Raw genomic sequence first — 9,513 nt, forward strand, 5'->3', positions numbered from 1 at the left:
CCCATTATTTCATCCTCCTAGCTTTCCCTCCTCGCGGCCGTTTTTTGGTGTCTGTACCAGTAATCTGTGAGGCAAGAGCCAGGTCATGTAGTTAAGACAGTTACTCAGATTGTCCTTTTTTTTTATTGCTTACATTTTTCTTTCTTCTGGCTGAAGGCGTCTGAGGTAGAGTGGGTAAGGAGGGGGGGGGTGAGCTGGAGCCTCCCACGTTGACACAGGGAGAGCCTTTTACCCAGCAACACCGCCCCCTCTCCCTTTATTTTTTCACACGTTCTTTTTTTCCTTTACCCACAACGGTCTCGTTTGTCCCTCTTGTGATCCCTTCCGATCGACAGCAAAGCAAAGCGCGCCGGCCGGCGTCCCCCGCGGCCAGCGTGTACCAAATAGGAAGCAGGGGGGGGGGGCGCTCTGGCGGCTCCGGCGGCTCCGATTCAAACAGACGCGGCTGCGTTTGTTTTTTCACGGCAGGGCCGTTGTACCCCAGACTCCAGGGGCTCAGCCCGGGAGCGCTTCGACTTCGCTGTACCAAAACCTCTTGTTTTTCGAATGTTTCCACGCCTACAAAACTTACGACTTGAACGCAGTCCACAAGGAATGCAAAAAAAGGTGTTCATTTTTTCATTTTGCTGCTTATAAAAACTGTTTACTCTTTCTGGTTGCTTTTTGGTGACACTGGCTACATACCTTTTTGTTGAACTGTTACACTGTAGATGTTTTTTTAAAAGGGTGTTACTTCCCAGGGGAAAGGGCATACCCAACAAGAGACAAAAAATAAAAAGATTTTCTGTTGGACAACGGTGTAAAGCATGTTCTGTATTTATATTTGCTATATGTTGTGCCTGTTTTCTTTTTTTTTCCTTAATTGAACGCAAACAATCTGCTCTTTTATTTGAACGTGTTGCTTCGCATTCTGTCTTAGTAAAAACATGTTGCACACGTCTGTTATCACCTTAATTGTAAACTCTGATATCACAATAAATTTTAAATGGAAGACAGTTTTCCAAGTTTCTGTGTGTTTTCAGCTCCTCAGGCACCTGGATGCCCCCACATGGGATGCGTGTGTTCCCGTCTTGAAACAAAACACACAACTCCTCAACACTTGGTGGGAACGGATGTTCCTTTCCAATGAGACAAGCCTTTGAGTGATCCCTAGAAAACCATCACTATATCGCTAAGAATATCACTAACAAACTTCGGAGAATACCTTGGCATGTGTTGTAAGTGTTCCCTTGGGTCTTGATACAGCTGTGGTTATCCTTTCACGATTTTGTTTTCCTACTCAGCTGCCTGTTTTTGTATTCATGTAACGGCACAACAGATATTACACATATCTTGTCCCAACTTGAAAATGTAAGATTAAGCTCCCAGCAGATATGTTGTTGAATATTCTTATATGTTTCCATTAAGATCGATCTAGATGATTCAAAGAAGCTAGGTAGAGTTGTATGAAAAGGTTACAAACAGGTTCAACCTGATTTGGTTACCACTTTTATAACGCTCATGCTGTCCTTTGGTATCCAAGGATGGGGTTGCAGAGGACAGTTTATTAACATTGTCTTAGCAGTACAGTAGCAATGAAACAGAACAGTTAGTCTTTATATTTGAACTTTATAGGTAGGCTGATTGTTCACGTTATAGGAATACGTTTGAGTCTCAAAAAGGAATATATAAATATCTATATTGAGTATTTCTTCTAGAATAAGATACATCAAAAACCACTTCAATAGCCAACAGGTCCAAGTTACACATCCAGTTTGACTTCTTAAGCTGGTTAGATGTTGATTACAGATTAGCACAGTACACCACAAAGGCTTTAACCTCTGTGGTTTACTGTGGCCACTGGACTAATTAGTTTGGATGGCTTGAGCTTTTAACCAAAGGACTACTCAAGGACTTTTAAATAAGTCACTAAAGGCCACCAGATCATTTCAATGAGAGTGTTCCTACCACACACGTTGAGTACACGAATGGTTATACATTCATTACTGATCACAGGGTGTTGGACTCCAAGCCAAAGAGAAACTAGGTGCGATTCCCTTATGTCCACAATGTAGGTAGATCCTAACCCCTACAAGCTTCTAAATAGACGAATGGAAGTTAATACAATCGCTGTGGATAGAAGTGTCTGCTTATCAACATGAATGGTAACCTATTCAAATCAGAAGATGTAGCCGTTATGTATTAGCTCAGGAATACATCTCAGAATCAGCTGTCCTTGTTCATGTGCCACTCCTATACTGCAGAGGTGGGCTGCTGTTACGATGACCACCGGCCGAGATAAAAGCACAATGGACGCCTACAGATAAGAGATGAGGAGGAAGTGCTATCAGTTGAAGAATGTTCAAGGAGTGGATGTTTGGCTAGACACAGAGCTGACCCAGTGAAAACTCTTCCCAGTTCTACAGGCACTGCCGCACTTCACAGTGTTGCTGAATCAAACCAGCTTTGCATCATTGGTGCCATGCTCAAGGGTGTACATCAGGACACAGTGGATGTGCTACGTCTTAATCCAAGGTCGATGCGTGTTTACGTGTGTCTGCATGCATGCGTGTGTGTAGGTGTGTGTGCTGTCTCCCTGCCACGACATCTTTTATTACAGTCCTGTCAAACAATGGGTGGCTGTGTTTTCTTGGTTGGGCGTCGCAACAGGTTGAAGACACTGTATACCTCATTGAGTTTACAATATTCAGATATTCAGCAGGACTTCGGAAGAGTGAGTGAGCGACAGAGACAGAGAGGTTGTTAGGTTGGTTTAGTTTCTTCTCTGGCCTTGCTTAAAGACAGTGGAACAATACAAACAAGGAACCTTCAAATTGGGCTTTTTTATGGCTTAGTACTTTTTGTATCGTTGTGAACTTGCCTAGGCACAGAAGAGAGATTCGCTGAAATGAAAGAAAAATGTATGTCAGTAATTACCAGTATGTTTTATGATTGTTGTTTGTGTCAGAATTGTGCTACGAATTTAAATGCCACGGACATACCCTGTTGTGGACCCATCCCACCCCTCTCACTTTCTATCTCTTTTCTTTCTGTCTCTCTCCCCCCCCCCCCCCCCCCCCCAAAACTCCCGTCTTGTCTTCTCATTGGCTGGGAGAGGTAGGGTTGAGCGGTTTGCTCTCAGCAGCTAGCCATGACTGGAAGCTTTAATGCTTCTGCTGCTATTTACAGCCTCTGATGTCATCGGGAGGTGGGGGCCAGCCTCATCCCCCCCCCCCCCCCCCCCCACCTCTCAGCCTGTGAGTCACTCACAGGCAAAGCAGAGAGAGGGAGATTGAGAGAGAGCGAGAGAGATACAAGGATAGAGGGAGAGAAAGGAAGAGCGAGGGGGAGAGACAGGAAGGGAGAAAGACAAAAGAGCGAGACCGATATAATGATAGGGGGGGGAAGGAAAAGCTAGGGGAGGGAGCAAGAGAGAGAGAGAGAGAGAGAGAGAGAGAGAGAGAGAGAGAGAGAGAGAGAGAGAGAGAGAGAGAGAGAGAGAGAGAGAGAGAGAGAGAGAGAGAGAGAGAGAAAATATATGTAGACATTCAACAAATTGGAGCTTGAAAAAATGCATACAGGGACGGTTGCCATGTTTGTTTTGTTGTTGATGGGAAACGAAAACGAACACAAAGTCTGTTGAGAGAGAGAGAGAGAGAGAGAGAGAGAGAGAGAGAGAGAGAGACTATCAGATGATACAGTATGATCAGTATCAGGGCTGGCTGAGGACCCATCCGTCCACCTCGACCCCCCCCCCCCGGTCGACCACAGAACAACAACAACAACAACAACATGCGTGCCGTGTTTGTTCAACCAGTCCAGCGTGTATATTATGGAGCAGAGTTGGCCTGTTACATTTGGCTGAGTCTTTGTTCTATGACAAAGTGCCAAATGTCACATGCAATCTGTGCTCCATGCTGTAACATTCTCCATGTGATTATCCTGTAGATTCAACTCCAAGTGGACCTCAGAGGGCCTGTGCCGCGGCAGAGATGAGATACAGGGGAGATGGATGACTGCACGGCCGGGAGATGTTGTTGTTTCGCCACAGTCTCCGGGTGAGTGATGTCACCAAGCTCATTCAGAATCTGCCTAGAGGAGACCGCGCTGGTGCTCAGCATCCCGTCACCATGGTGACTGCCTCGCCTCTGCTGCTCTCCCCTCACACACACACACACACACACACACACACGCACACGTACACAGCAGGCACACTCACATGCACACCACAGGCACACAAACACGCACGTATTCACACACACACACACTCCTCCTCAGTGTTTACTGTGAAGGACCTATTGGCTATCCCTGTCCGGCCAACATGCAGCTCGACCAATAGGGAGCGAGGAGGGTGATGTCACCGATACAGAAAGGATTCTGACGAGGGGCGAATGAGGCCCAAACGAAGGGTGCCAATCGCGCTGTGAATGACTCATGAAATGCTATCAAATTGTGCAGTCGAACACAAGAATACAGAGCGTGTGTGTTTGTGTGTTACTGAGAATTGAACATCGCATTTCCCTTCCAATTACTCAGCAGTTAAGTGTCAAGGGAAATCGGATTGATAATGACCGTTTTACAAAGTGGTGTCATCTGCTTCCTCCATGCACCAGGGCTCGTGGTCCGTGGTCAATATATGGAACACACCCAGGATTAGTGGAATGTGCCACACCTGTGTTTGTTTCAGCTCACTCACTCACTCATTTACTCAATGACTCTCTCACTCAATCATTCAGTCGGTCACTCTCACTCAACCACTCAACAACTCAATCATTCCCTCACCGACTCTCTCGCCTACTCTCTCCCTCGCTCACTCTCTCACTAACAGATACATCTAAGAGACGTCCCTCTAACAAACAAAGATTATTTGTATCCCTGAATCTTGCATGCTTGAATTAATTCAGAATGATAGGACTAAGTTAATGTGCATCTAACCACAACTCTGAACTCATTTGCTTCACTAACATATTCAAAGCCATTCAAATTGCCCTTGTGAGTCTTTTTATGCACTAAATCAGTTGCTGCCTTTGTTGCTAGGCAACACAAAATAAGCATCAAGGCTGTTTTGATACACCATGCCCAAGTTGTGTTTACGCTTCATGGCTTCAAGAATGTTTGATTCCGACTTAGTGGATTCAATAAAATATCATAAGTCTAATTCAAATTGAAAAAACGATGGTGTTTATGTCTCTAATGAGCCGTGAAATATTTGAAGGCACAGGTTAATTATGTGCCCTTTTGCTTTCTATAATATAAAAATACTAAATCCTTCTTTATCCCTGCCTCTGAAGACTGTGGAGTTATTTTCTTGTGCTCTCGTTATGACGGTTACGGATTTATTTCGGCATCAAGTAATTGAAACTGGACCACCTAAAATATAATAATCATGTTATTATATATATAAATATATTCTAGTCTTACCGTATATACATATATACACATACTATACAAAACATCAATGTAACTCATGAGTGTGAGAATGCAACCCCCCAACTGTTTTATTTTTTAAATGTTGAAATTCAACCTTTTTCTCCAGCAGTAAGTGGATGTGACTCACTCAAAATGGTCTCTGCTGGACCATGTGACACCATTAATGTTTCACAGAGCGAGTGAACTACTGACTGCAGTACCTTCTGATGTGCCACTGTTGTTAGACGGAATCAAATGTCTCACTTGAGTTTATCAGTGAAATGCTGCCTTCTTCACCTAATATATACATTCCCAATTAATTTATTCATATCTTAAGTGCTAAAAACACGTCCTCAAAACTAAACCAATTAGTGAATCCATAAAAGAGTACAAATATGCACACATTAATAATCGTTATACATTGTAGTATGAATAATCACAATGCATTATGCATTGGTTGGTCATGGTTGTGTTCTGGGTAATGACACACTTTAGTAAACACAGTGGTCATCAGTCTATTAAAATGATGGCCGATTATGGATGGATGCATGTTCTGTGTACTGAGTTGGTTGTGAAGAACAGATACAGCTCACATATCCAGGGTCCCTTCTGAAATGGATCCATTGATCTTTGACCTCAAAGTCATAACACCAGTGAATATATAAATGTGTTTCTAACACTTACATCACACCATTCTCTTCATGTGATACCCGTTAGGAATTTCCCCCCTAATGTTCTTTGTCAGTTGTTTTGATAAGCAGACTTCCTGAATTCAGCAGTAATTTGATTGATTATCTTGTACAAACGACTTAATCTTGTTAAGATGTAAAGGTATTACCAGTGATTAGAGTTAGAGGCTCAAAGAGAAAAAAGGCATTCTAAAAATAACGAACATACAACATATATCAGTATAAACATATGTTGTTATATTGTTATATGTTAAGATATGAGATCGACTCTCCGTCTTGCTAGGAACAAAGCTTTCCTCTCTGCTAAAGAACGGGCTCACGGTCACATGAATCTGATGTTTAACAGGGCAAAGACATGGGCCAATTGCTCCGATACACCTCAGCAACCCACAGTCTGATCAAAGGATACCAAACGCTGTTCGTTATCCCTATTGTCCACATGAGACAGACTCCTATCGCCATGGCAGCCTGCAATCTTGGCACGGCCGGGGCTTTTATTCCAGTCTCGAGCGAGAGAGGGTGTGTGAGTGAAACACTAACGTTATATCAAATGAAGTCTCTTTTAAGTGAATTTATTGTCACAATATGACACTGGTCGCTTTTAAAGAAGCCCAGATGCACTGAGCCAGAGAGAGACCGACAGACACACACACACACACACACACACACACACACACACACACACACACACACACACACACACACACACACACACACACACACACACAGAGACCGAGACAGAGACAGAGCGATATGAACTCTCTTCCTCCCGTTCTCATTTCCCCTAAAGCACTTCCCCAACCAACAGCAAACCGCAAAACAAAATTATATCTCTCAATGGCAAGAGAAAACAGAACTTCAAAGCAGACGGCACGGCTATTTGGACCTGTAATGACAGTTCACCTCACAGCACCCAGGAGACATGCAGGCAGAGCGGAGCGCAGCATGGCCATTGAACGAGGCCGATATAGACAGAATTGGCTGCCCTCAGGGGACAGGCAGTGGGAACAATGTCAAGACAGGGAGGAGAACACAGTCAATTCAGCATTATTCAAAACCATCATCAATAAATGACAATTAATTGTCTCTGAATTCCCTGAGCTCCCTGATAAGCTCATTATTTATTTTTAATTATTTGATGTTTTTTATGATTTGGCAATGCTAACTTTTATTTCATGTAAATAATTAAAATATGAGAGAGACACACAGACAGACAGACAGACCCTGTCACCTGTCATCACTACAGTCATTGTGGCGTAACAGGTAGTGCTGAAGGACAGTTTTGTGTGTGTGTGTCTATGTGTGTGTCTGTCTGTGGTTTTGTGTGGCACCGCGGCCAGGCGGATGGATGGTAGACAACGGCACCACCATCAGACGAGGAGCACATCACATCCTCATCATCACCACCACGCCCCCCTCCTAACATAACACATAGCACAAACGCGACGGCATGTGACCTGAAAACACTAGCGCAATAACAGGAAACAGTGTGCCTTGACTTACGCACCATATTTATACCTCATAAAACACACGGCTAAGCTACGTCCAATAGGAGCAGCACTAGCATTTGGGGGGGGGGGGTGTGCATGTTTCAACGTGTGCTGTCGGTTTAGTGTTATTGTCTGTGTTTGTTGTTCCTGGCTTGCCTCAGCAGGAGAGGAAGTCGGTGGGATGATGACGGTTGCGTGGATTCAATCTGTAAGACGCAACGCGGGCCTTTGTCTTGCGAGTCTCTTGGGAAATACTGACTGTAAAAAAGCTGTGAATCACATCCCTGGCCCACCCCACCCCCAACCCCCAACGCTAATCCTCCAACCGCAGGAGAGTTCATTAATCAAGTTTGTCATATCGGTCCCGTACTGTACTTTTTATGACGAAAAAAATATGAGCACATTTTTGTATGTTAGAATAAGATCCAAGATATACCTGAACGATGGCAAGAGGGTTCAAATGAGCACAGTGGTGTTACAAAAGGGGAAGAAATTATGACATCGCCTGCGTGCCGGAGCCCAAGGGAGAGAAGCTGAGGTCAGTGGCGGGAGGGGTGGGGTGTGAACCCAGGTGGGAGCCCGGGTGGTGCTGCCATGGTAACGGTGAGGATGAGGAGCAGGGTTTTTTTTCCTGGGTGGCACCCAAGCTCGTCTACCCCGGCTCCTGGCTGCCAATGAACAGCGGGGGGTTTTAAACTAGCTTTTTCCCAAAGCACTTTGCCCGCCTGTCACTCAACACTCGTTAGCAGCCGACACAGAGCCGGATTAAATAAATGGACTACACTAGGCAGACTGTATTTTTTGGGCCCCCCTCCATCGATAACCTAACCTAACCCTAACACTTACCAAAGTTACTAATAAAAGTTAATTCACATTTTACATTGCGTAGTCTTTGGTTACAAGTTGGTTATTTGTACACCAAAATAAGTCATGTGTTGTATATTAAACAGTCTATCAGACTATTTTTTGATTTTTATTATTTATACGTTATTACACGGCTCTATTAAATGCTATTAAATTATCCTTATCTTATCCATTGCCAGTGTCATTGTTAAGGCAGTAGTCCCAGTAAATCACCAATAGGTGTCACTGTGTCAGCATTGCTATGTAAACAGAGCAAAAAAGATAAATGTAGTAAGCTATTGCATTTTGCAGAAAATCTTAATTAAATGTGTTGATTAAATTGAATAGTTAAATAAGTAGTCAAATATACAAAGACTAAAAAGAATAAATAATACAAAGAATAAAATATGCAGTCAGAGAAAGTGTGCTGTAGTGGTAAAGATGTTTATTTTCATGGACAAGCATCACCTATCTTCAATTTTCCAACACTCTCATTTAGCATGCTCCACTCAGGGATAATCTTCAGCCTTCCAGCACCACAGGCCTCCATTGCAGTAGAAACACATCTTGACAGCATCATCACGATCTTGTGGAGAAATAAAAAATGTATATATAAGCTGAAAGACAGCTGTTTGAGATTTGAATATACCGGTACTTGGTTTGTTCCTCATATTTCATTTCATTATAGTAGAAAGTATAGCCCTATATTATGCATTTAATTTATATGCATTCACTTTACTTATTAAGATTTAGATTTTTAAATGGAAAACTTACATTTACAGATGCTTTCTCCTGAGTTTTGATGAGGCAAAGTCCTCTATAATGTCTTCAAAATCCAGGGAGGTTGTAAATCTATTCTCAATTGCCAACAGGGCAAAGGCATTCTGTTTTTTTTCTGTTACTGTTGCTCTCCGGTATGTTTTCACTCGTTTCAACGTAGAAAATGACGGCGCTGATGTTGACGGCGCCACAGCGTCTTCCGCTGTCTTCACAGCTGTCGGACGGCTGCCCGACAGAAACTTCTGTAAAGCCCCCCGCTGTTTCTTCTTTTGTTCCTCTTCATTTTTTTCTTTTTATGTTTTGCCGCACCCGAAAGCATCTTG

The sequence above is a fragment of the Gadus chalcogrammus genome, chromosome 6 (genome assembly GCF_026213295.1).
Source record: "Gadus chalcogrammus isolate NIFS_2021 chromosome 6, NIFS_Gcha_1.0, whole genome shotgun sequence".
Lineage (NCBI taxonomy): Eukaryota > Metazoa > Chordata > Actinopteri > Gadiformes > Gadidae > Gadus > Gadus chalcogrammus.